Genomic DNA, 26,869 nt, shown 5'->3' with positions numbered 1-26,869 from the left:
AATATGACCTGGACCAGTCACTGGACACTAGACATTTTTGAGCCAGGTTATTCTGATGTTCTTCATCTCACATTGCTGCAGTCCTTACACTTGGGTAGTCCGCTGTCCTCGGTCGGCCCGAATATCAAAGTATAAGGCTGACGTCGGTCAAGGCGCATTAGACTGACATCAGGACGTCAGGGTACAAATGCGCATGACCGACGTCATATCCTCAGTCTTTTTTGCCGCATGGTCCGATGCAGAAGCAGCGTTGCAAGTGCCGTTCGGCGTTCTGAAATTTTTCGAATTCGGAGTTTCAGACCGAGTCAAAGTTGGCTAAGTACCCCGTTGGGGAATATTTTAGTTTTTTCTTGCCTCTGTGGTTTACCGGATGTCAGAAAAAGTGAATAACTGTATTTCTTGTGGGAAACAGATACCGCATAGAGATTATCAAGATGGGTATTGGATATCATACACCACGGTTACAGGTTTTATTTCCATACCTTGCCTCCTTTCAAAGGCATGCCAGACGTTCCTCCTCAGCAAAGAATAGAGGCTCACAAGCAAATTTCTGTTACTCCAAATAGGGGCCATACAGCCGGTCCCTATGCCAGAAGTGGGCCTAGGATTTTATTCTCGCCTGTTCCTAGTACCAAAGAAAGGGAACACGTGGAGACCAATTTTGGATTTATCTATCCTCAACACTTATCTGGACATTCCCAAGTTCAAAATGTTGACGTTACAACAGCTTTTACCTCTGCTGGGCAAAGATCATTGAATGGTAACTTTGGATCTCAAGGAGGCTTACCTTCATGTTCCTATCAGACTGAGTTGCAGGAAGTATCTGCGTTTTCGAGCTGGGACTTCTCATTATCAGTTCTCTGCATTGCCCTTTGGCTTATCTACTGCCCAGAGTGTTCACGAAAGTTCTGGCTCCAGTGATAGCTTTCCTCAGGTTAAAAGGAATACAGATCTATCCTTATTTGGACGATTGCCTGATTCTGGCTCAAGGAAGGGACGAGCTTCTTCATCATTTGGAATATGTGATAGCAGTGCTAAGATGCCTGGGGTATTCTGTGAACGAAATAAAGTCCAGTCTAGTACCCTCTCAGGACATGTGCTTTCTGGGTGTGAGACTGAATACAGCATCCCAGATGGCCTTTTTGACCCCGGACAAACAAAAGAATCTTTCCCTTTATTTTCATCAATTGTCTCATCAGTCCAGGCTGACTGCAAGGACAGTCCTTCAAGCCTTGGGGTTCATGGCATCTTGTATTCTGGTGCTTCCCAATGCCAAACTGCATATGAGGAAGCTACAATGGTATCTCAAAAATGTATGGACACAGCACTGCCAGGATTTGGACACTGTCATTCAAATAATACCTTGCATTCAAAAGGAATTGTTGTGGTGGGCTCAGGAATGTCACCTAAACAAGGGACTCTCTGTGACCCGGCCAGAGGCGAGTCAGATTCTAACGACAGATGCCTCAGACAAAGCTTGGGAGCTCATCTGAATGGAAAGTGGATACAAGACAAGTGGCCTGCCAGACTACAACATCTACATATCAACTTGAAAGAGATGTTAGCAGTCCAGTTTGCATTAATAGCTTTCAAGGATTTACTTCTTCCAGGGCAGGTGTTGATTCTAACAGACAACACAACTGTCATGTGGTACATCAACAAGCAAGGCGGAACACATTCTTATCCTCTATGCAGGCAAGCAATGATTTTGTGGGAGACTGCTCTCAGTTTACAGCTAAATCTTCAGGCAAGGTTTCTGCCGGGAGCACAGAACTCCTTAGCAGATGTGTTGAGCAGGCAATTATGGATCCCCACAGTGGAAATTGGATCCTCATGTATTTCAGAAATTGACAGTGTCATGGGGAACTCCAGACATAGATCTGTTCGCTTCTCCACTAAACCACCAGCTGCCAAAGTTTTGCACAAAAGGTTTCATCCCACAGCTTGGAAAGTGGATGCTCTTTCTTTCAATTGGAGCAATCTTCATGTGTATGCCTTTCCACCTCTGCCTCTCCTCCCAAAGGTACTACTAAAGGCCAGACAGGACAAGCCAAGGATGATTTTGATAGCTCCAGATTGGCCTCGACAGCATTGGTACCCATTACTGAGAAGCCTGGTACGGAGCCTCCATGGCCTTTGCCTTCGATTCCACACCTGTTGTCTCAGGAGGACAGTCATTTGCTCAATGTCAAGCTTCATTCTCTGCACCTAACAGCCTGGCATATTCTGTTTTGAACCATAGTGGGCCTCCACTTCCACAGCAAGTTTTGAATGTTATTTTGGAAGCTAGAAGGCCTAGTACAAGGAAAGTGTACGCAGATAAATGGAAGAGATTTTTATTTTGGAGTGCAGCAAAGGATTTTGATGTTTCTGAGCCTAATTTAAGTGTGGCTCTTCAATATCTTACTGAGTTACTGGACAAAGGTTTGTCCTTCTCTTCTATTAAGGTTCATGCTGCAGCAATTTCGGCTCACTATGATTGTGACCCACCATTGTTTTCTCATCCTTTGTTCAAGCAATTTCTTAGAGGGGCAAAGAATATAAGACCCCCACGTAGAGCTCCTACTCCTGCTTGGGATCTCAATTTTGTGTTGGAGAAACTCACTCTCCAACCTTTTGAGCCTGCAGCTACTACCGAGTTGAAATTTTTATCATGGAAGACTGCTTTTTTGTTGGCCATTACCTCTGCAAGAAGGGTTTCTGAGTTGCAGGCCCTTATGGCGGTTGAGCCTTTCTTAATTTTCCATAAGGATTGGGTATCTTTACGTACTAATCCTTCCTTTATGCCTAAAGTGGTTTCTAGTGTGGCTTTAAACCAAACTATTCATTTGCCTACTTTTTATGCAAATCCCCAAAATAAAGGGGAAAAGATTTTGCATACTTTAGATGTACACAGGCAGTTGCGATATTATTTGGACAGAACTAAAGGGTTCAGGCAGTCTCAGCAGTTATTTGTTTCATTTGCTTTGGGTTCTCAGGGCAAGCCTGTGTCAAAACAAACTATTTCTAAGTGGATTGGGTTTTGCATTGCTTTCTGTTATTCCCATCATGGCAAGGAGATTCCAGCTGGGATTAGGCCTCATTCCACTAGGGCTACTGCCACTTGACAGCTTTTTAAGGGGTGGCAACTAAAGATATTTTGGAGGCAGCTACTTGGAGTTCAGTGCATACTTTCTCTAAGCATTATCACCTTCCACTTTACTCTAAATCTAGGGCTGGTTTTGCCACTGCTATTTTACAGGGCATTTTGGCAGCTCCTGCTTCTTTATAGTTTTGCCATCCTCCCTTACCTCTGCTTTGGGATTCTACCCAAGTGTAAGGACTGCAGCAATGTGAGATGAAGAACATAGTACAGTTTTGTACCTACCATAAATGTAGATGTTCAAGATCCACATTGCTGCAGTCCAATTTACCTCCCTCCTTCCCTCTGTAGTTAGAGGCGGTTGTGTGGGTTGGGTTGTAAATATTGTGTATATTGTATATATTGTACATATTATTAGTGCAAGGGTGGTTGGTTGGTTGTTGGCTGTCTTTTGGTTTTGACCTTTCTTTTTAGGGTCTTCTGACATCTGGGGCAAGAAAAGACTGAGGATATGACGTCGGTCATGCGCATTTGTACCCTGACGTCCTGATGTCAGTCTAATGCGCCTTGACCGACGTCAGCCTTATACTTTGATATTCGGGCCGACCGAGGACAGCGGACTACCCAAGTGTAAGGACTGCAGCAATGTGGATCTTCGAACATCTACATTTATGGTAGGTACAAAACTGTACTTTCCATTTAGTTGTTACAGGTTTTACCTTAAAATATGTTGCTTTCCTTAAGAATTGGGATTTGATTCTAATAAGCAATGAGCTGTATTTACAAGTGTTTTATTTTGATAGATTTCAGAACATTTGTACATATATGAATCATCTTATTCTTACAGTGTTCTAAGTACAGATAAAGTGTGTTTAGAAAAGTATCCCTTATTTTGGATTTTTGTTCTCGATTGTTTGGTTTAGTCCAGGTGTAGTTGAGGTAGAGAGTTGTTAATTAGCAGTGCACATCTGGGGATTAATAATGCCTAGAAGTGTTTGTGATTGTAGACTGGTTCTCTGAAAGACGTGTGTTGGGTGTAAATAGCAAATATAACAGCTTTTTTGAAAAACTTTTGTATATGCAGGTAATTCTTGACTGTTGATTCAGTTTGAAATTTAAATACAAATCGTGCCCTTGATAATGCTATACTTTTTCTCTCTCTTTATGAGCTGGAGTGATAGGGATTATGTTGATTTGCAGTGCTAATAGTATCTTTCCTTCTATCTTCTAGAAACAGATACTACCTTTACCATTTGGCTAAAGAAATGTGAGGAAGAGACAGAAGGTATTCCACTTGATTTTTCTTTTGGTGTACATTTATTTTACTGGTATTTCAGTAGTGTTTTTTCTTTTAATGCATCGACTTTAAAGTAGCAACCTCTGTTTTAAATATTATGCCTGCTGTGCACTGCAAGGTAATTTGCTTGTATTTAACCTTGTTTCTGAATGAAGGTCACATAGTATATCCCTGCATTTAAATAAATCAGAGTAATGCTTTAGACGGGTGTAAATAAAAGTAATATGCAGTTAAAAACAGTCTGTCTTGTTAATGGATACTTTCAGAAATTGCAAAAGTTCGAGCCTGTTTCTTGGTGTGTAGAAGGATTTTGACTTAGAAACAGTCTGGAAATATTTTCCTTGTTTTTGGGGTTTACATGAGGGAAATGGTCTTAACACGTATTTACCAGTTCTGTTGAGAGAAAAAAAGTGCAAAGAAGAAATAGGACTCTCTGTAACTTTCAGGATTTAGGGCTGCAGCCAGTAGGACTGCTTGGTGCATGGGATGTCTCACATGATTTTGCTGTCTTCACAGTAGGAATCTCCTGTTCCCTTTCTCTAGTTCCTTGTTGTTTTTGACTCTGGATGCAAATGAATGCTCCATAGGTTAAGGCTATCATTTTTTTGTTGTGTTAAAAAAAAGTTTGCTCTTCAGAGTTCTACATTCCTCAGTCTCTTAAAAACCTTCTCCGTGTGTATTTTCTGTCTTTATTGCTTGCATAGTTAAATCAGTTTTTACATGCCTTCCTTTGTTGTTCGCAGGTAGGTTACTGGACAATCAGGCTGCAGATAATTTCAAGCTGACCACAGCATGGCCCTTTACTGACTTAAGAAAGCCACAACCCATGTTTTAAAAGTGCATCGGATGTTGTCCTTTTTGTTCTTCCTCACTAATGGGTTAAGGATATGACCCTCTGATCCGAGACTGCTGCATTTTCAAGACTTGGATCCTAGTATTGAGCTCCTCCCTCTACCCACAATGCACCCCACCATCCCCATCTCCTCAGATCTTGTTTGCCGCTTGACAGCTAAGATGCAGATCCCTCATCTTGAGCACAAGAGAAATTTTGTTCCTTTTTTTGGTAGTTCTGTATTGTTGAAATTCCTAGCTGTAGTTCGTTTTCAATGCCTGTGAGTTTCTTTTTTAGAAACTTGATGGTAGTTTTCACTTGCGTTAGGGTGTTCCCCTCTATATTACTTATCTGTGAGGTACCTTTCTCTCTCTGTATTATCTTTATTCTGTAAAAAAGCACTGTTTTTCTACTTACTAGTTGTCTAGGTAAATAAGGTGTTACTGCTTTAATGTTCGATCTGATGTCAGTTTTCATTCATCCTCAATGAATGTAGTCTGATCCGACTCGGCCATTACTACAGCTCGTGGAAACCTTCAAGCTCTTGAGCTCTCCTCTAACTATGATGCATTGCTGCCCTGTCACTTGTGATTTCATTTGTCACTTTCACTTTCAGACATGATTTCAGTAGAGCTCTCAAGTTCAAATGTTTTCCTGTTATTAGCAAAATGAATTTTGTTCTTATATTATTACTTCAATTCTTCTCTTTCGCTACCATTATTCCTGTTTGCAACTCTACCCTTGTGGTTTCTATCTGGCTTCCTTGCTTTAAAAAAAGAAGAAAAAAAAACTCTTCCCCCTACGTTTTCTCTATATTGCACACCCTTATTCTGCATGTGTGTGTTTGTATCAGTCTCTCTCTCTTTTTTAAGGATTATGAAGAGAAGGGATTTTAAAAGTGTACAAAGTGCGGGCATAAAATGCTCTTTTCAGATGGGCATTCTTTGTGCCTCTATTGCTTGGGTCCAGCTCACCTAAATGAGGAATGTGGTATATGTGGGGCTTTCAGTCTTTGGGCCATCACAGAAAGAAAGAAAGTACAAATTAATATTAAAAGGTATGTTGGCCTCTTCCTTTTCACAGGAGTTAGAGTGGTCAGCCTTCAAGTTCTAAACATAGGGACCATTTTAAGAGGCCCAGATTGGATGAGGTTCTGTCCTCCTTGGAGTCAAAGAAAAAGGTCCCGAGATCGGATCCAACCTCAACTGCAACCTTGAAGGTCTCTGATACAAAGATAATTCTTTCAACGGAGCCAATGACAAAGTCGACGTCGGATTCGAAGCTTTCAGATCTGAAACGTCTGCCTTGAATATCTTACTTGCCATCCATTGACCCGGCTCCATCCTGACTACCTTCACCTTTCCTGGAGAGACATTCTAGGCCTGTTGTGTAATCACATTCTTCCTGTAGCCTTACTGAAGCAGATGTGATGATGGTGAGAGAGCTGGTCACAGAGCAGATTCAGAGGGGTGCAGTTTTAGCCCCGACTCCATCTGATCTGGGTCTTCATCCAGTTTCCACTCCTCTGACTAATCCTTTAATTTCGGAGTTATTGGATCTGAGTGCTCCGGGTCTGTCTTGGTCAGATCCGAGGGGGTTCATCTCTTTGGATCCATAAAATGGATGAGTTCCCCCACTCCAATGTGTTTGGATCCAGAAGGCTCCTGGAGCCGAGGCTTCCACACTGGATCCAAGGGTTTAAATCGACTCAGATATTTAAGAAGCTTTCTGTCCCTCTCGGAGCTTCGGCACTGGACAGTTCATTTCATTGCTTCCTCCTTGGGCAGCCGCCCTGTGGAAGGTGGAGAACTGGTGAACCAGAGACCCTTGTCCTCTGCTGCGTTGCCTTTCTCCTCCCTGGGGAGGCCTACTTTCCAGGTGGTACAGATGGTCTTCTCTGAACCTTCAGGTCAGACTGGTCCTTCTCCCTCAGATCCACCCCTGTTCACCGAACTGTGTGTCACATGATCCTCACCATTCATCACCACAGGGACAACCAGCCCAAGGCTTCCAGTCTACCCAGTCTGGGATTCCTAGCTCTTCCAATACTTCTCTGGACCATCCAACCAAAGAAGTCTCTCAAAAGACATGGTGTAAGAGGAAACACCTGCACTCACTTGAAGAGTCTCTTACTGCTGATACTGACTTTGATGAAAGAGAAGGATCCCCCAGCCCACCACTGGAAGACGTCTCCTTTGGAGACATCCTTAAGCTCCTGAACCAAAAGGGAGGTTGTTCTGCCCACAACCCTTCTTCCGAGGAGTCTGTATATCTGGAAGCTTTTGGTGCTGGCCCATCTTCCTCCTGAGTGACTCCGCTTCCTGATGAATTAGTAGATTTGATTTGTTGGAAAGCATGAAAGGACCCAGATTCAGTCAGGCCTATTCTGAAGAGACTTGACAAAATTATAGCACCTGCGATAGAAAAACAGTATTGGGGTAAGGGCGTACCAGTTGATGCCATGGTTGTGGCGGCAGTCACTAAGAAAAAACTCACTGAGGAGAGTTCAACTGTCCATCCTCCCAATAGAGAATCCAAGTTGATGGACAGACTAGGGAAGCAAGTCTGTGCTTCAGCGACTTTCGCTGTCTGTTCGCTGAACTACATTGCCCATTTTGCAAGGTTGCAAAAAGGACTCAAGGAACTTTCCAGCACATTGGCAAAGATCACCACTGAAGAGGTTCAGGCTTCTGTGGCCCCTCAGTTGACTACCTTACAATCTGTAGTAAATTCCTCCATGCGGCTTTTATTCAGTGTGACTGAGGGTGCTGTACCGGCAACGGGTTCCGACTTAGCCATAAGAAGACAAGCCTGGTTGTGCCTATGCAACTTTGTGGAGTCTTTTAAGTCTTCATTTGTCAATGCTCCATTTGGTGGATCTTCGCTTTTTGACCCTACAGTAAAAGAAACACTTTCCAGGTGTGAAAAAGATGGGAAGATGCTGTCTGCTGTTGGAGTACATTTTTTGACTCCCCAACGAACCTTTTCAAGGAATCAACGAGGGGTCATAAGATGTAGTTTAGAAAGTCTCAAGGTCCCTTCACTGACATGCGTGGAGCCGGCTCCCCCAGAGGCAAAGGGCAGAATGGCAGTAATAGAAGATGCCTGCTTGGAAGAGGAGGCCCACAAAATAATGGGTGCAGAGATACCTTCTTTGATAGATCCTATAAGCGCTCCTGAAAGGAGGCCCGATTGCCATCCTCTGGAGGTGGATGAGGGATCGTTTTATCTGCACCATACAGCCTGACTAAATTTAATGAATGATACCTGGGTGCAGAGGATTATTACTGGAAGTTATTCTATACCCTTCTCCTTCCCATCACCATTATCAAACAACCTCCCTGATGGTTCCATCCAGTCAGTAGGAAACAGCAGCTATACAGATACAACAGTTGCTAGAAAAAGAGTCATCCAAGAGGCCCCACCTGACCAGATAGGATCTGGTACTTAAGATTCTTTTTAGTTCCAAAGATTCTTTTTAGTTCCAAAGAAAACAGGAGACTGTAGACCGATTTTGGACCTCAGCATGCTAAACAAATCAGTCAGGCATACCATATTCCGGATGGTCACAGTACAGTCCAGTCTTCCCTTTCTGGGCAAGGACAATTGGATGTGCTTGATAGACCTCCAGGATGCATGCTATCATATAAAGATGAACAGACGATCCAAAAGGTACCTTCACTTCCAGTTCAGAGCATTGCCCTTTGGTCTCACCATGGCCCCCAGGGTGTGTACTAAATGCTTGGCAGTAGTGGCAGCTCACCTGAGACTGCAGGAAAATCCAGGTGTTCCCTTATCTGGAAGACTGGCTCATCATCTCCCCAACCAGGCATCAGGTGGTACGAGTGACCGATCAGGTGTTACAGACTTGTTTGACCATGGGAATCACCGTAATTCGAGTCACAATTATAATCCACCCAAAGGCTGTAATTTATTGATGCAGTCTTCAACATGTCTGTGATTGCATCCATTCCCTTATCTCGACTTCACAACATCAGAAGCCAAACCAGAAAGATCATTTGCAGTTCAACGATATCTGTCAAGAAAGTGTTACAAGTCTTGGGTTCACTGGTGGTGGCTATTACTGTTGTACCCCTGGCAAGGTACCATATGAGAGTTCTACAGTGGATGCTACTAACGCAGTGGCCCTACCTTACTCACCCTATGTCTTCAAGGATAAGGATAACAGACTTGTAAGGACTACCTTACATGGTGCATTCAGTCAGATCAACATCAGCAAGGTCGCCCGTTTACCCCGCCCCCAACCCAAGGCTGTAGTAAACATGGACGCTTCCCAGATAGGGTGAGGGGCATTATTTGGGAAAGACGGTGGTGTTAGGATTGCAAGCATTTCAAGGCTGCCTTCCACTAGGAAAGATTGCAGTCCAAACAGGCAACATGTCAGTAGTTTGGTATATCAGCAAACAAGGAGGAACCAAATCTTATCCCCTATGTTGAAAAGCCCTCTGAGTGTGGCAATGGGTGATGGCCTCCAGTCATTTTTTGGTAATGATGCACATACCGGGGAAGTCCATTGTGATAGCAGACAAACTCGGCAGGTTCATTCTGATGTTCATCGTGCATACAGCTGCAGTCCTTACAGATGGGGTTATCCTGCCGTCAGGCGGGTCCTCGGTCGGCCGAATTCCAAAGTCTAGGTCCGGCATCGGTTGTCGTCACTTCTTCCCTGACGTCAGTGCGGCAGGGGTATAAAAGAGGCAGCCAACACCATTTTCTTCAGTCTTTCTTGCCGCGCGGTGCCTGAAGCAGAAGCAGTTCGCAAGTGCCGGTCGGCCAGCTCCTGAGATTTATGAAAGTATTTCAGCCGAAGTCTTCTTTAAAGCTAAGTACCCCATTGGGGAAACTTTTCTTGCCTCAGTCCGATGTCAGACAAAGTTAATAATTGCATTTCTTGTGGGAAGCAAATACCGCATAAGGATTTCCACTCTTTCTGTATACCTTGCTTAGGCCCAGACCATGACGTCTCGGCCTGCCATTTTTGTGCTAGATTCAACAAGCGCACTATTAAGTGCCGGGCGGAGTTCGCCCTTCATTATTTTGGCAAAAAATTTAATTATATCATGTCGTCAGATACTCCGACTCCAGTTTTGAGCAAAAGATGCAAAGATAAGGACCGACATCCGAGGTCCGCACCGAGTACTGAGACCACGCTTTGGCCCACTACCGGTTCTCCGGTTCTCAGTGAGGCACCTACGCAGCCCCTGAGTACCGTTGAAACTACATTACCGGTGACTTCAGTACCTGAGGTCACAGGCTCCTCAGTTCCAATTATTACTGCAGATACCGACGCCACTCTTGGCGGGGAAACTCAGAATTTAGTCAGGCCTGCCATTTCTGAAGGCGTCTTCAGGCCTTCCACCTTCTCTATTAAATCTTTCACTAAATCTAAAGCAGTCATGAAAACTAAAAAACAGGGTCCTCAGACCTCCTCTCAAGGCCCCATACCTAAAAAGCAGATGCTTAAAATGGCTGAGGATTTGATTACTCTTATCAGGGGTTCTCAACCCCCCTCTGACAAAAGACCCAGATTAGAGGAAGACTACCCTTCCTCAGACCAGGCTTCTATTACCTCAGAACACTTTGAGGACCAGGATTACGCCTATTCCCCTTTCGAAGACTCTGATGCTGAGGAGTCTATTCCCTCGGTCTCCCCCCCTGAGGACTACTCTTTTGGGGAAACCCTGCATACATTGAGGGAACACTTTCACTGGGAAGGCCAAGATTACTCAGATTCCAAGAAAAGGCTCAGGGAATTTCTACTGCTCCAAAAAACACACGAAAGTCACCACACGTCAAGATTTAATGAAGCTTTCAGGTCTACACCCTTCCTCAGCATATCTACTACTGCACCCCCAGCATAGGCCCCTGGCTATCCCTCCTGTTTTAGATATTTTGGATGATGTGTACACAGAAGCCAGCCTTAATCCAGATTCTTTACCTCCAACTATTTCACAGGGTCCCAAGGGAATTAAGGCCTCTGCTGCTAAAAACCCATTACCTTCAGAGAGAGATTTCAGAGCATTAGAAAGTTGGGGGAAAAAAGGTGTATACCTCGGCCACTTTAACCATGAGGGCATTAAACTATCAATTCCATATGTTAAAGTACCAACAGTTTTTGTTATCTCAGTTGAAAAGCAAAATGACACAACCAGAACAACCAGATTTGAAAGAGTTGCAGGATTTGTTGCATGGTGCAGAGCAAGTGGGTAAACATACCTTGCAGTGTGGTTTTGATGCTTTAGAGGCCTCATGTAGAGCTGCTGTTACGGGATCTGTTATACGTAGACATGCTTGGCTCAAAGAGCAAACCTTACCAGATCATGTCAAAGCAAAATTATTAGATGCAACACTTCTAAAAGATGTATTGTTTGGTGTTAAAGCTCAGGAGGTACTAAAGAAAATGGAGGAAAAAGCGAAATCAATGCAAACAGTGAAAGATTTCCTGCAGGTACAACCTCCACGTTTCAGCAGAAACTGGCCTTCAAAAAATTGGTCCTTTCCAGCCACGGACAGACCTCAAAGGGGCAGATACAGACGCCCAAGGGGTAGAGCTCAACCTCAAGGATCTTACAGAGCAAGACAGTGGCAAGCACCAACCCCAAGAGGTGGAGAAGATAGATCACAGTCATTTAGAAACAGACACAATGACTTCCCCCTATACCTGCCAAGCAAAGCTTTAATGGCAGCACCTTTGGGCGGAAAGCTGGCATTATTTTCAAAAAATTGGCATATTGTTACAAAAGACAAATGGATTCTGGACATTATAGACAGAGGCTACAGGTTCCACTTTCACACCCTTCCAAAAACGAGAGGCATGCCAAACCTACCACAAAATCAAATGGCAGAGGCACAAAGACAAATTTCTGCTCTCATGGACATGAAAGCAATTCAAGAGGTACCTGCAAAAGAACAAGGTCAAGGTTTTTATTCCAGACTATTCCTGGTACCAAGGAAAGACAAAGATTGGAGACCTATCTTAGACCTATCCATCCTAAACACATATCTACAGGTGCCAAAATTCAGGATGCTCACATTACAGCAGCTTCTTCCCATGCTGGGCAAGGAGTCTTGGCTGGTAACATTGGACCTCAAGAAGGCATACCTGCATGTCCCTATCAGACAAGATTGCAGAAGATACCTCAGATTTCTTGCAGGTTCAACCCATTACCAATTCTCTGCATTGCCCTTTGGCTTATCTACTGCACCCAGAGTGTTTACGAAATGCCTGACATCAGTAATCGCCTTCTACAGACTACAAGGAATACAAATCTACCCATATCTGGACGACTGCCTGATCCAAGCGGACAGCAAGAACATACTATTGCAGCATCTGGCGTTTGTAATAAAACTGTTAAACTTCCTGGGATACACAGTGAACAAAAAGAAATCACAACTAATACCGTCTCAACAGATAATTTTCCTGGGTGCCAGCTTGAATACAACCACCCAGATGGCCTACCTCATGCCAGACAAACAAGGGCAACTGTCTCAATACTTCAGCAAAATGGCAACTTTCACCAGGCTAACTGCAAGGAAAGTCCTGCAGGCTCTGGGATTCATGGCATCTTGCATCCTACTAATCCCATGTGCAAAGCTGCATATGAGGAAACTTCAATGGTACCTAAAAAACTTATGGTTTCAACACAGCCACAGCTTGGAAACAATTATAAAACTCATTCCATGCCTTCAAAAGGAATTTTTGTGGTGGGCTCAAGCATGCCAAAGAAACACAGGTCTTCCTTTCTGTGTACCTCAAGCAACTCAAATCATCACAACAGACGCCTCAGACTACGCCTGGGGAGCACACATGGCAGATCAGTGCATTCAGGGAAAATGGTCCCAAAAAGAGAAGTACCTACACAGCAACCAAAAGGAGATGCTAGCCGTGCAAAATGCTCTTATGACCTTCAAAGACCTACTGCATCCAGGCCAGTTATTGATAAGGACAGACAACACCACAGTGATGTGGTACATAAACAAACAGGGGGGAACTCATTCATACCCCTGTGCAGGCAAGCCATGACCCTATGGAACACAGCACTGGAATTGCAAATTCAACTACAGGCACAATTCCTGCCAGGGAAGGAAAACACACTGGCAGACAACCTAAGCAGAAATATGACAGATCCACACGAATGGAAGTTGCACCCTCAAGTTTTCACAAAGATAACTCAGGCATGGGGACAGCCAGATGTAGATCTGTTTGCTACCCACAGAAATTACCAGTTGAAAAAATTTTGTTCAAGGACCTGTCATCAACAGGCCTGGAAAGTGGACGCACTCTCTTTCAATTGGACAACATGTACAGTTTATGCCTTCCCGCCTCTTCCTCTACTGACCAAAGTTCTATTAAAAGCCAGAGCAGAGAGGCCGCAAATGATTCTCATTGCTCAAGACTGGCCAAGGCAACACTGGTATCCGCTCCTGAAGAGCCTGACACATTCCCCACCATGGATCCTACCTCTAGTCCCTCTTCTGTTGTCCCAGCACAACTACAAAACCCTTCACAGCCAGCTGAAAACCCTAAATCTAGCTGCATGGAGAATTCCTTGATTTCCCAACAGACTCTCCTCTCCAAGGAGGTGCAGGATGTCATCTTGGAGGCCAGAAGACCTTCTACTAGAAAAGCCTACTCCGCCAAATGGAAACGATTTTGTGCCTGGAATCAAGAAAAGGGCCAGAATCCTTGGGTAATAAATATACCTCAAATTTTACAGTACCTAGCTGAGATGTTAAACAGTGGACTTTCCTTCTCCTCCATCAAGATCCACGCTTCAGCCATTTCTGCACAATACAACACAGATCCTCCTTTATTCTCACATCCTCTCTTAAGGCAGTTCCTCAGAGGGGCAAAAAATATAAAACCCCCAAGGAAACCACCAGTCCCAGCTTGGGACCTCAACTTCGTATTGGAAAAGCTGACCCTTCCCCCCCCTTTGAGCCAGCTTCTTCAACAGAACTACAATACTTGTCATGGAAAACAGCCTTTCTTCTGGCTATCACCTCAGCACGCAGGGTTTCAGAGCTACAGGCCCTCATGGCTGTGCAACCATTCATCATTTTCCATCAGGACAGAGTTTCCTTACAAAAAAACCCTATCTTTATGCCAAAGGTAGTATCCAGTGTAGCTTTGAATCAGACTATCCACTTACCTACCTTTTATCCAAATCCACAAAACAAAGGGGAAAGACTACTGCATTCCTTGGACATTCACAGACAACTTCGTTATTATTTGGACAGAACAAAGCTATTCAGGAAATCTGAGCAACTCTTTGTGTCCTATGCTACAGGTGCTCAAGGAAAGGCTATTTCCAAACAGACAATTTCAAAATGGATAGCCCACTGCATACACTTTTGTTACTCATTTCATGGAAAAACTGTGCCTGCATGCATCAGATCCCACTCCACCAGGGCCACAGCTACCTCTGCAGCTTTCCTCAGGGGGGTCCCTACCAAGGACATTTTGGAAGCAGCTACTTGGAGTTCAGTGCACACTTTCTCCAAGCACTATCCCCTTCCACTATACTCAAAATCTAGAGTGGGCTTTGCCACAGCAGTCTTGCAGGGCATCCTCACTCCTCCTAGTTCCACTTAGTGCCTACCACCCTTACTTAGCTTTGGGATTCTTCCCATCTGTAATGACTGCAGCTGTATGCACGATGAACATAGTACAGTTTTTTACCTACCATAAATGTAGATGTTCGAGTGCTCATACAGCTGCAGTCCAGGTAACCCCCCCTCCGTCCCCTCTTAGGACAGGCCTTATGACAAACACCTTTATCATACAACCTATTTGGGGTATTCTTTTATGGTGTATTTGCTTGGAACTACTGTTTTTTGATTTTTCTATATTGCATATTTGCATAACATTATGATCTGAAGTAGGAGAATTCATTTGTCAGCAACCTGTGTAACCTGTGGGTATGGATCCGATCCGGCATGGTTTATCCAGCTATGGATCCGAGCTCCTAGCTCCTCCCCTCACCCATAATGTCTCCCTACATGACCTCAGATCTAGTTTGCCGCGCATGGTGACAGCTGGATTTTTCCTGAGCTAAGTGATTTTTCTTGTGAAAAATAGATTTTTGTTAGTTTCAATTTAATATCTGTGTGAAAGTTTTAGGTTTCCTATATATTTTATCTTTTTGGGCTTAATTTACTTTACCTTTTTTACCGTCCCCTCGCTGGTGCGTAGTAGTGTGTGTGAGTTGTCTTTGGGGCCTTGTGTGTGTGTGTAGTTTTATTTTACTTTGCTTTACTTTTTGTTTTGTTTTTAAAAAAAAAAAAAAAAAAAAAACAAAACAAACAGCAGTATGTCGGAAGCCCCAAAGCCTATTTTCTCTAAATGCTCCGAGTGTGGCCATAAGCTATCCCCTGCTGATGGCTACACTCGGTGCGTTCGATGCCTTGGGGTTGAACACCTCACCTCTGGGTGTTCAATCTGTGCAGGGTTCAACCTCAGGGCATTGAAGGAGCGGAGGTCAAAGCTGGTCTTGGCGGGACTCTTGCCTCCAGACTCGGCTTCGGCCCCCGCCCCATTGGTGGTTACTGCTCCGGCAGTTCCTGCCTTGCCTGCTCCCCCTCCTCCTCCCGGGATTCAAACTCCCTCTGAGGGTTCGGAGGAGAGGGAAGCCAGGAAGAAGGACCGGAGAGAGAAGCACCACAAGCGGCGGGCCGAGACCTCCGTCTCGGCCCCGCCGGCTAAGCGGGCTTCTCCTCCGGCCTCTCTGGCTGCTGGCTCTCCTCCTCCTCGGCTCCGGTCTCCTTGTTTTTCACCGGAGCCTGAGGATGAGGAGACCCGACCTCCTTCGAGGCTATCGAGGCGGCACTCAAGGCCTACCTCGGTGGCCTCGTCGAGGTCTACCTACAGCCTCTCCGATGCTGATCTGGGCCGGATGATGCGAAGGTTCATCCAGGCCCAGATGCAGATGGGAGTGCTCCTGCCTCCCCCCCCCTCTGGGGGGGGAGCTCAACCCCATTTTTCAAGCCCATAGCTCCTTCTCCGACCCGCTACCGGGTTCGAGCCGGCCGGGCAGCCTCGGAGCCGGGGGTGGGTCGGCGCCGACAGTACTGGGTACTTCGGATCCGACCCTGCCCTCGAGTTTGTCGGATCCGACCTCTCGGAGCCTTGGCCCAAGCTTCGGATCCGAGGGACTCAGTGTGCCTTCGGCGCCGTCCCTGTTGGAGCGCACTGTTCCCTCGGATCCGAGGGGCTCGGCGCCGGCTCCGATCCACTCATCGGATCCGAGGGGAAGCCGACTTTCGGATCCTATTGTCGAGGCTGGCTCCCCCTCGGCTTTTGATGTGGTGGAGAGGGCTCTGTTGAGGGCATCCGGACCCCCGGCCCTTGTTTTGGCTCCGTCCCGCACTCCATCTGCTCTGGGCCAGACTTCCATCACCCGGCCACTGGGACAGCCCGCTTCACTGCCCCAAGCAGTCCCCTTGGATCTGGACATTGCTGGTGAGGGCTCCTCGGACAGCCCCCTCGAGGAAGCACTTCGCAAGCATACGTGTAAGAGGAGGCACATAGACTCCCCCGAGTCTTTAACTGAAGACACTGACTTGGATGAAGGGGAAGGCTCCCCAAGATCACCCCCTGAGGATGTCTCCTTTGGAGACATCATGGAAATGTTACGGATCAGAGGAGGGTGGTCTTCCCCAAAGTCTTCCTCGGACGAGTCCGTGTTCTTGGAGGCATTTGAAGCGGGCCCGTCTACCTCTTGGGTGTCCCCTCCTGCCGACCCCCTGGTGGACCTTATTACCACCAGGGCGTGGAAGGAACCGGACACCGTGGAGCCAATCCCAAAGAGGCCCGATAGGATCCTTAGCCCCCCTGCTGACCGTGCCCACTGGAGCAAGGGACCCTCGGTAGATGCCATGTTGTCGGCAGCAGCCACTAAGAGGGAACTCGCCCAGGAGAGTCCCTCAGTCCATCCCCCGAGCAAGGAGTCTCAGATGGTGGACCGTTTGGGGAAGCGAATGTTTAGTTCAGCGACCTTCTCAGTGAGGGCACTCAACTATTTGGCACACGTCATCAGGATGCAGCACGATCTTATCTAGGAATACGCTGCATCCCCCCCAGAGTCCATGTCGTAGGAGGACAAACTTATGCACTCCACCCGTATGGCCACTCTTCGTTCTGTGACCAACACCTCTATGCGGTTACTTTCCCACACTACCGAGGGAGCCGCTAGAGCTGCAGGAGCGGGCCTAGTCGCACGACGGCAGGCCTGGCTCCGCCACTGTGATTTTACGGAGCCCTTCAAGGCGTCATTCGCGAACGCCCCGTTTGACGGTTCTGCCCTTTTTGGCAAGACGGTTTGCGACACCTTGGTTCAGAGCGAGAAGGACGGGAACACGCTGTCTGCCGTCTGAGTCTGCTTCTCTGTGCCCCAGAGGTCCTACTCTAGGAACCAAAAGGGCCAGAAGAAGATGTGGTTCCGGAAGTCGCAGCACTCCCAACCCGCTCCAGACAACCAGTCCTTCCGTGGCAGAGGAGGACAGGGAGGACGCCGCCCTAGGGGCAGAGGGGCTCCCAGGAACTTTGGGTCCAGGGAACCTTTCTCTGACCGGCCCACGCAGCAACCCTGAAGGGTTGCCCGACTGCTCCAATCTGGAGGCAGTCGGGGGACATTTCTCTGAGCACCTAGCGGCATGGGAGTCCATTACATCGACCGCTGGGTACTCCAGATTATATCCAGAGGTTACAAGATCCCCTTTCTTCATGTCCCAAAGTTAAAAACCCTCCCCGATGTTCCACCCGATCAGAGGGAGGCCGCTTCAGGAGAAATTGGCCATCTGCTGAGAAAAAGAGCCATCCAGCCCGTCCCCCCAGACCAGATCGGATCAGGGTTCTACTCCAGGTTCTTTTTAGTGCCAAAAAAGACGGGGGACCTAAGACCCATACTGGACCTGTCCCTATTGAACCTGGCAGTTCCCAAAGAGAAGTTCCGGATGGTCACTTTGCAATCCATCCTTCCCCTTCTAGGGGAGAATCACTGGATGTGCTCTATGGACCTCAAGGATGCGTACTACCACATTCTGATGGACAGACGATCCAGGAGGTTTCTTCGCTTCTGGCTGGGAGCCAGTCACTACCAGTTCAGGGTCCTTCCCTTTGGTCTCACCACAGCCCCCAGGGTGTTCACCAAAGTATTAGCAGTGGTTGCGGCCCACCTGAGGCTTCAGGGGGTGCAGGTCTTTCCGTACCTAGACGACTGGCTTCTCACCGCCCCAACAAGGCATCTACTCTCTTTGGCAAGAGACTCCTTTCTTCGTCTAGCTCCCTGGCTAGGCATCACGGTAAACATAGAAAAGTCCAACCTGGTGCCTACTCAGATAATAGATTTTATAGGATCCAGGTTAGACACGAGAAATTTAAGAGCCTTTCTCACAACCGACAGAGTTCGGAATCTACGACTTCAGGTGCGGGCCATCCTTCACTCCAGCTCAACACCTGCGGAATTGATCCTGAGGGTGCTAGGGTCTATGGCGGCAGCGATTACTCTTCTTCCGCTCGCCCGCTTGAACATGCGGGTACTTCAATGGACACTTCAGGTGCAATGGTCATTTCTCTCTCTCCCCCTGTATCATCCCATTGCAATCAGCAAGGCTTGCAAGCGGTCTCTCTTGTGGTGGCTCCATTCCCCGGACCTCCACAGGGGCCGCCCCTTTTGTGCATCTCCCCCTCTCGCCACAGTGACCACGGACGCTTCCCGCCTCGGGTGGGGGGGGCATTTTGCGGGCCGGACGGTCCAAGGCACGTGGAGCGATTCAGAGACCTCCCTGCATATCAATGTTCTGGAAATGAGGGCGGTGCTCTTGGCATTGCAAGCACTTCAAGCCCTCCTTCCCCTGGGAACAGTTGCAATTCAATCAGACAACATGTCGGTGGTCTGGTACATCAACAAACAGGGGGGAACCAGGTCTTACCCTTTATGTCGAGAAGCCATGAGAGTGTGGGAATGGGCGATCTCCACCAACCGCTTTCTCATTGCAACGCATATTCCGGGTCAGACCAACATCCTAGCGGACAAGCTCAGTCGCACCATTCTCTCCCGTGCAGTGGTCTCTCAATTCTCAAGTAGCGAAACGTATCTTCGCACAGTGGGGGACTCCCTGTTGCGATCTCTTTGCTTCTCCCTTAAATGCCAAGTGTGACAGTTTTTTCGCTCTAATCCCCCCTCCAGGGGATTCTCCGAGAGACGCTCTGGTGCATGCTTGGCCTCCCGGTCTTCTTTACGCATACCCCCCTTTACCTCTGATGCTTCAAGTACTTCAGAAAGCCTCTCGGTTGGGGTGCAGAATGATCCTCATTGCCCCGTTCTAGCCTCGACAGATCTGGTTCCCTTACCTAAGGTCTCATTCAGTGAATCCACCTTGGATTCTAGATCCCATTCCGGATCTGATATCACACCCATCGATCCTACCAACTCCGAACCTGGACAACCTGAAGTTGACTGCTTGGCTGCTCCAGTTCCACTCCTAATCAGGACTCCCGGTATCTCGTCCCTAGTTAAGGCCATTCTGGTGGCGGCCCACAAGCCTTCTACCAGAAAAATTTACCGCTGTAAATGGAAGCGTTTCTCCATTTGGGCAGAGCGGCAAGGCCTAGATCCTTTCACGGTTCCCCTTCCTTTGGTTCTGGATTTCCTTACTACTCTCTTTAATGATGGCGCCAGTAGTTCCACGGTCAAAGTTCAGCTGGCGGCCATATCTCATTACCATGTTGGTCATGACTCAGGGTCTCTTATGTCAGTTAAGTTATGCAAAACCTTCCTAAAAGGCACCTTTTTGCTCAGACCCCCTGTCAAAGAAACGGTTCCCCCGTGGGATCTTTCCTTGGTACTTCAGGCCTTGACTGCTCCTCCCTTCGAACCTGCGGCCACAGTCGATCTTAAATTCTTGTCCTTTAAGACTGCTTTTTTGGTAGCCATTACTTCGGCTAAGAGAGTTTCTGAGCTTCAGGCCCTGTCCATGAAACCGCCTTATTTGATCTTTCATCTGGACCGGGTGTGCCTCAGGATCAATCCCTCCTTTCTCTCTAAAGTAGCTTCGGAAGCTAACATTAATCAGTCCATCAACCTCCCTGTTTTCTTCCCTAAGTATGAAAACAAAGGCGAATACAAGCTGCATTCCTTGGATGTTCACAGCCAGCTTCGTTTTTACCTTCATAGGACAGCTGGTCATAGACAATCAGACCAGTTGTTCATTTCTTTTGCCAAATTCAATCTGGGTAAACCAATTTCCAAAGTCTCTTTGTCACGCTGGATTTCTCAGTGTATTCTGTTGGCGTACCAAGCCTCTGGGAGGCCCGCACCGGAGGGAGTCCATGCTCATTCGACCCGGTCTGTCTCTACTTCAGCGGCCTTTAAGTCTAGGGTTCCTCTGGATGACATTTGTTCAGCAGCAACTTGGGCTTCATCTCATACCTTTATTACTCATTACAAGCTGGACGTCACGTCTAGAGGTAGAGCATCCTTTGGCTCCGCGGCGCTCCGAAATATCCTTCCATGATGGCCACCCAAGATTCAGGTAGCTGGGGTCTCTGTCCCACAGGTTGCTGACAAATGAATTCTCCTACTTCAGATTTAGAAGTTATGTACTTACCATAACGTTCCATCTGAGTAGGTGGATTCATTTGTCTGCAACCATCCCGCCCTCCTATTCCCCTGGCCTTGTCAGTTTCCTGCATTGGGTGTGTTACCCTTTAGTTAGGGTAGTTGGTGCAGGGCAAACTCGATCTGAGGTCATGTAGGGAGAGCAGGGCATTATGGGTGAGGGGAGGAGCTAGGAGCTCGGATCCATAGCTGGATAAACCATGCCGGTTCGGATCCGATATCGGATCCATACCCACAGGTTCCACAGGTTGCAGACAAATGAATCCACCTACTCAGATGGAACGTTATGATAAGTACATAACTTCTAATTTTGCCTTCCTTCTGAGGGCACCTGACATCTGGGGCAAGAAAAACTGAAGAAAATGGTATCGGCTGCCTCTTTTATACCCCTGCCGCACTGACGTCAGGGAAGAAGCGACGACAACCGACGCCGGACCTAGACTTTGGAATTCGGCCGACCGAGGACCCGCCTGACGGCAGGATAACCCCATCTGTAATGACTGCAGCTGTATGAGCACTCGAACATCCACATTTATGGTAGGTACAAAACTGTACTTTACCTTACGAGTGGTCCTTCAACTACTGCGTAGTGGAAATTATTTTTTTTTGGTGGGGCCAGCCATGTCATGACCTGTTTGCATCTCCCTTGAACAACACATGCAGCAGCTTCTTTACCCTAATCCCCCCTGCAGAGGAGTCATTGAAGGATGCTCTTCTCCACGATTGGCCCCCAGTCTGTTATACACCTATCCCCCACCCCTCTTGATACCCAAGTTTTTACAGAAAGCATCCAGACTGAAGACCAGAGTAATTTGCATTGCTCCTTACTGGCATCGACAAATGTGGTTCTCATTCCTACTGCCTCACCTACCATCATCCCTATGGATTCTGGATCCAACTCCAGACCTTCTATCTCATTCAACAGGATTGTGACCCGTCAGGATGTGATAAATTTGAAACTAACTGCATGGTTTCTCCAGTTCCTGTGATAGCTAAGCAATCTGTGGTCTTTTCCAGTCCACTCCATTCTGTTATCATCCCATAAACTGTCTACTAGAAAGTTGTACAAAAGTAAGTGGAAAAGGTTTGTTCTGTGGGCTGATCAAAATGATATAGAATGCTTTACAGCTCCCACATATGTAGTCCTGCAATTCCTATAGAAGGGGTTTAACAAAGGAGCAAGTGCATCTATCATTAAGGTACAATTGGCTGCAATTTTAAATTTCCATGTAGGTGTTTTGAATCCTTCCTTAGTCTCTCAGAAAATTTTGTAAAGTATTTCTAAAGGGTGCATAGCTACTAAGACCTCCCTTGAAAGATCCTGTTTCCGCTTGGGACTTGCCTTTAGTTCTCCAAGCTGTAACGCATCCTCCCTTTGAACCAGCCTTCAATTGTGACTTGAAGTTTCTTTGAAGACTGCCTTTCTAATAGCCATGATCTCAGCCAGAAGAGTTTATGAAATTCAAGCATTGTCCTCAAAGTCCCCCTCATCTCATCTTTCATAAGGATGGCCCTACTAGTAGTTTTTCCAATTAACAGTAACAAAGGAGAATTCCTACTCCATTCATTGGATGCCCATAGACAATTACACTACTATTTCCATTGTACTAAAGATTTCAGAAAGTCAGACAAGCTTTTTTATCTCCTTTGTGCACTATTGATTAGGTTTGGTGACAGTAGCCAAGTGGATAACAAAATGCATTACTTTGGCTTAAACAAAATTAAATATTTCTCTAGAAAAACTAGTACAGGCCCATTCTACTAGATCTATAGCGACATCCATGGTTTTCCAATCTAGGGCTTCTATGGACAAACATTCGTGTGATGGCAACGTGGTCAAATCCGCATACCTTTATCAATCACTACAAATCGGATATGGTCTCAAGGAGTAGGTCTACATTTGCCTCGACTGTTCTCCGGTATATCCTTCCTTAGGGCTCATCCAGGGCTTGAACAGCTGGGTCTGTCATATTCATTGAGGATGAATGAAAATTGACATCAGATAAAGAAGATATGTATTCACCGTAAGATTCCATCTGTGTTGTCTATTTTCATTCAGCCTCAAGCTCCCTCCCTCCAACCCCCATCTTTATCTTATTGATGCCCTTCCTCAGAGTGGCGTATGTGAGGACATAATATATGTCTCTTGATATCGAAGTCTAAGCTTCGTAATGAATACTTTGGCTAATATGTTTTTCTAATTAAATGAAAACTCAAGTTCTACATGTGTGAATACATACACACACACACACACACACATATATATATATATATATATATATATATATATATATATATATATATATATATATATATATATATATATATACATATATATGTATATGTATATAAAAAATTTGAATATTTATTTATTTATTTTACATTTGTTGACCGGGCTAGTCTAACTGGATATATGTCCATTTTCATAGGGGAGATGAGCTCCAAGACGTACTAATAACATAAACATTACAAAGAAAATATAAAAAACGAAATTATAGTAATATATACACTGACAAATCAGGTTAATAAGAAATCATTTGAAGAAGAGACATCAAATACAGTGAAAACTGGAGTTTCAAAAATAACATGTAGGTACATTCCATAATGCAAAAAGAAGGCATACAGGCTAGTTCAGTGTGCAGGTAAGGTACATCACTTAATGGCAAATAAAGGAGATATACAGGCTGATGCCATATCCAGTACATTACACAGTGTAAGAATGATCAGTAGTAGTAGTAATGAGTTAAAAAGATTTTTTTTTACAAATATGTGAGAGAGGGAAGGAAAATAATGAGATACAGAGCATAGAAGTCTTATATTGTTAAAAAAGGATGACAGAAAAATTAATAAAAAGAAAAGGGGAAGACAGAGCTTAATTTGGGTAGAGTAGATATTTTGGCAAGTTTAGTACAGGGGCATGACCAGTGTATTTTGAGGAAATGTTTCAGTCTTTTTTTGAAGAGTGATAGAGGAATTTGAGGAAAGGTCACAGGGTAGAAGATTCCAGAATTTTCCCACAGTATTAGAGAAGAGAGAATCCCCAGCCCTGTTAGATTTAGATGTTTTAACTAGAAGTTTCTGAGATGAACATAAGGACTTCAGATTATTATAGGGGGTGATGATGGTAGAGAGACTAGGAGTATTGGAAGGTTGGTAAAGAGTTTTATGTGCAATGATTAGTTGGTGGTATGTGATCAGATTCTGTAGTTCTAGCCATTCAAGCTGCTTTAAATTAATGCAGTGGTGAGTTTTAAATTGGTTGCCTGTAGCAAATCTGGCTATAATATTCCAGGAGCTTTCCAACTTACTGAGGTTGTTCAATAGATTGGTGAAAATGTTAGAGGCATAGAGGAGTGTAGAGATTAGATGAGTGTGCAATAGTAGTTCTAGCTGTAGGTGATAGGAAGGGTTTTGTTCTGTACAGAGAGCCAAGTTTTTTGTTGACAGATTTAATAGTGTTGTTGACGTGTATGTCAAAGGAAAGATTTTTGTCAATGGTGACACCAAGGAGCTTGGTAGTTAGGTCGGGTGATATAATGGTGCCATTAGTGGAAGAAACAGAAAAATCTATGTGGGAGGACATAAGATTTGGATTGAAAAGGAGGAGTTTAGCTCTTTTGGGGTTTAAGAGTAGGCAACGATGAGTGAATCATTTTTCCACAATGTTAAAGACTTTTTGGGTAAGGGAGTGAAGGTCAGAGGTGGTTTTAGCGTAGCATACAAGTGTGGAGTCATCAGTATATTGCATGCAAGTAGCTTGGGGAATTGCTTGATGAAGGTCGTTGATGAATATGGAGAAAAGGAGAGATCCAAATATGGACCCTTGAGGTACACCGATGTTAACTGGTAGGTGGGTAGATAGTGTTATGCCAAAGTACAGCCTGTTGTCGTTTAAGTAGGATTGGAACCATTTGATAGAGAGTGCATGTAAGGACAGGGATTTGAGGATATCAATCAGAATTTGATGATTTACCATATCAAATGCTTTGGACAGATCGATAAATAGAGCTGCGGAGAGCAAATTGCAGTTGCGGTTTTTGTTAATACAATCTGTAAAGGAAAGGAGGGCAGCGGTAGTGCTATGAGAAGGTCTGAAACCATTTTGACAGCTAGAGAGCAAGTTATTGTGGATTAGGTGGGCTAACAATTGTCTATGTATGCATTTCTCCATGATCTTTGCCAAAGGAGAAAGAAGAGCTATGGGAAGATAATTGGAGAATTCGGTGGAGTTGCCACCTTTGTGAAGGGGAAAAATATGGGAGACTTCCCAGATACTAGGGATGTGGCCTTCACTAATAGTTCTATTGATAAGAATGGAGATGGGGTAAGCAGTCGATTTGGCAGATTTCTGTAGGTATTCAGCAGGTATTTGGTCTGCTGAAGGAGAGCATGGTTTCAATTCTTGGATTAGGGCAAGAATATGGGTTGTTGGGACTGGTTGGAGAAGAATTGGTGGGGGTGATGTTTAGTTGTAGGTAGGTAAAGTGTAATTACTAGATGATAACTGACTGGCTAGTCTTTTGATAGCGTCAGTAAAAAAGGAATTGAAGGCATTGGCAGTATACATGAGATTTTCATGGTCAGTATTTTGTGGGTTTGGTGTACTGGATTGACCTGGATGTAGTAATTGGTTGATGCTTGCCTAGAATGACTCTAATGTGGGCATGTTTTCGTGTGGAAGTTGTGTAGTCTGCCCATATGTACATAAAGGCAATTCTTATGTGTTTAAACATAATAATTTCAAAATAGTATTCAATACTCATTTAGATTGCAAGTCTATCTCTGTCATTTATGCTGCTGTATGTAATTCATGCCCTGCATTTTATATTGGTAAAACTACTAGAATGTTGTCTTCTAGGGTCAAAGAGCATTTGTCAGCTATTAGAAAAAATGACACAAAGAATGCTTTAGCAAAACATAGCAGTGTGTGTTATAACTTCATGGGTTTCACATTCCTAGTTTTACAAAAGGTTGATGCCTTTGTTGGTGATGTTAACACCTTGTTAGAAGTAAAAGAACTACTTTGGCAGCTCAGATTTAATGCATACTCTCCCCCTGGCCTGAATGAAAACCTTAACATTAAACGTGTTCTTAAATGGCAGGGCTGATTTGTTTTTACAAACAAGACTGGCAGTTATTTTTGTTGTCATCGTGTATGTCACTCAATATACAGTTTTCTTTATTTGTTACATTTTTGAAAAGCTTATTGGTACTAGCGTAACTGTCACTCATTACTTAGATGAATTTCAATAATTAGCTACCTCCCATTTGTTATATATACCATGTTTTTTACATTACTAATTGTCTGAAGAAGTTCTTGCTACAATAAAAGGACGAAAGCTATTAACACTTGCTCCTTCGTCTTTTGTTCGTTAAGAAGTTTATTTGGATTTATGTATTTGAAGTCTTCTAATATTTGTAGACAGTTTTTGAGTTATATATATATATATATATATATGTGTGTGTATTTATATATATATATATATATATATATATATATATATATATATATATATATATACATGTTTGTGTATATATATATATATATATATATGTGTGTGTGTATATATCTGTATGTATATATATATATATATATATATATATATGTGTGTGTGTATATATATATATATATATATATGTATGTATAGGTATATATATATATATATATATATATATATATATATATATATATATATATATATATATATATATATATATATATATATGTATCTATATAAAAACTTCAGCAGCAAAAATAAAAATTCAAAAACCACAAAGATAAACGGTACTGATATTTGAGTGCGCTTTCGTTCTTTATTGTATAAGAACTTCTTCAGAAAATGAGTCCAGAACATTAGGAAAGAAATATAAACAGTAAGAGAAGGGCAATAAAATTAGTAACCACCAATAGCAATTGTTCAGCCCTGTTACATCATGTCAGTGTAGCATTCACCTAGAATGGTAATAAGATTCATGAATAAACATGCAAGGTAGCCAGGAAATGTAAGAGAAGTGGA

The 26,869-nt window shown here is 44.6% G+C and overlaps 1 protein-coding gene across 1 annotated transcript in view; it reads left to right on the top strand.

The window, feature by feature from the left end:
- Positions 1 to 26,869, top strand: part of SUGT1 (SGT1 homolog, MIS12 kinetochore complex assembly cochaperone) — a 1,565,243-nt gene that overhangs the window by 289,045 nt on the left and 1,249,329 nt on the right. Inside the window, exon 3 of the mRNA XM_044071688.1 lies at positions 4,314 to 4,367. The gene's annotated coding sequence lies outside the window, so the exon portion shown is untranslated. The remainder of the gene's footprint in view (positions 1 to 4,313; positions 4,368 to 26,869) is intronic.

The sequence above is a fragment of the Protopterus annectens genome, chromosome 5.part0, assembly GCF_019279795.1.
Source record: "Protopterus annectens isolate FY-2018-M chromosome 5.part0, PAN1.0, whole genome shotgun sequence".
Taxonomy (NCBI): Eukaryota; Metazoa; Chordata; order Ceratodontiformes; family Protopteridae; genus Protopterus; species Protopterus annectens.
This window is presented reverse-complemented; position numbering and strand designations above follow the sequence as displayed.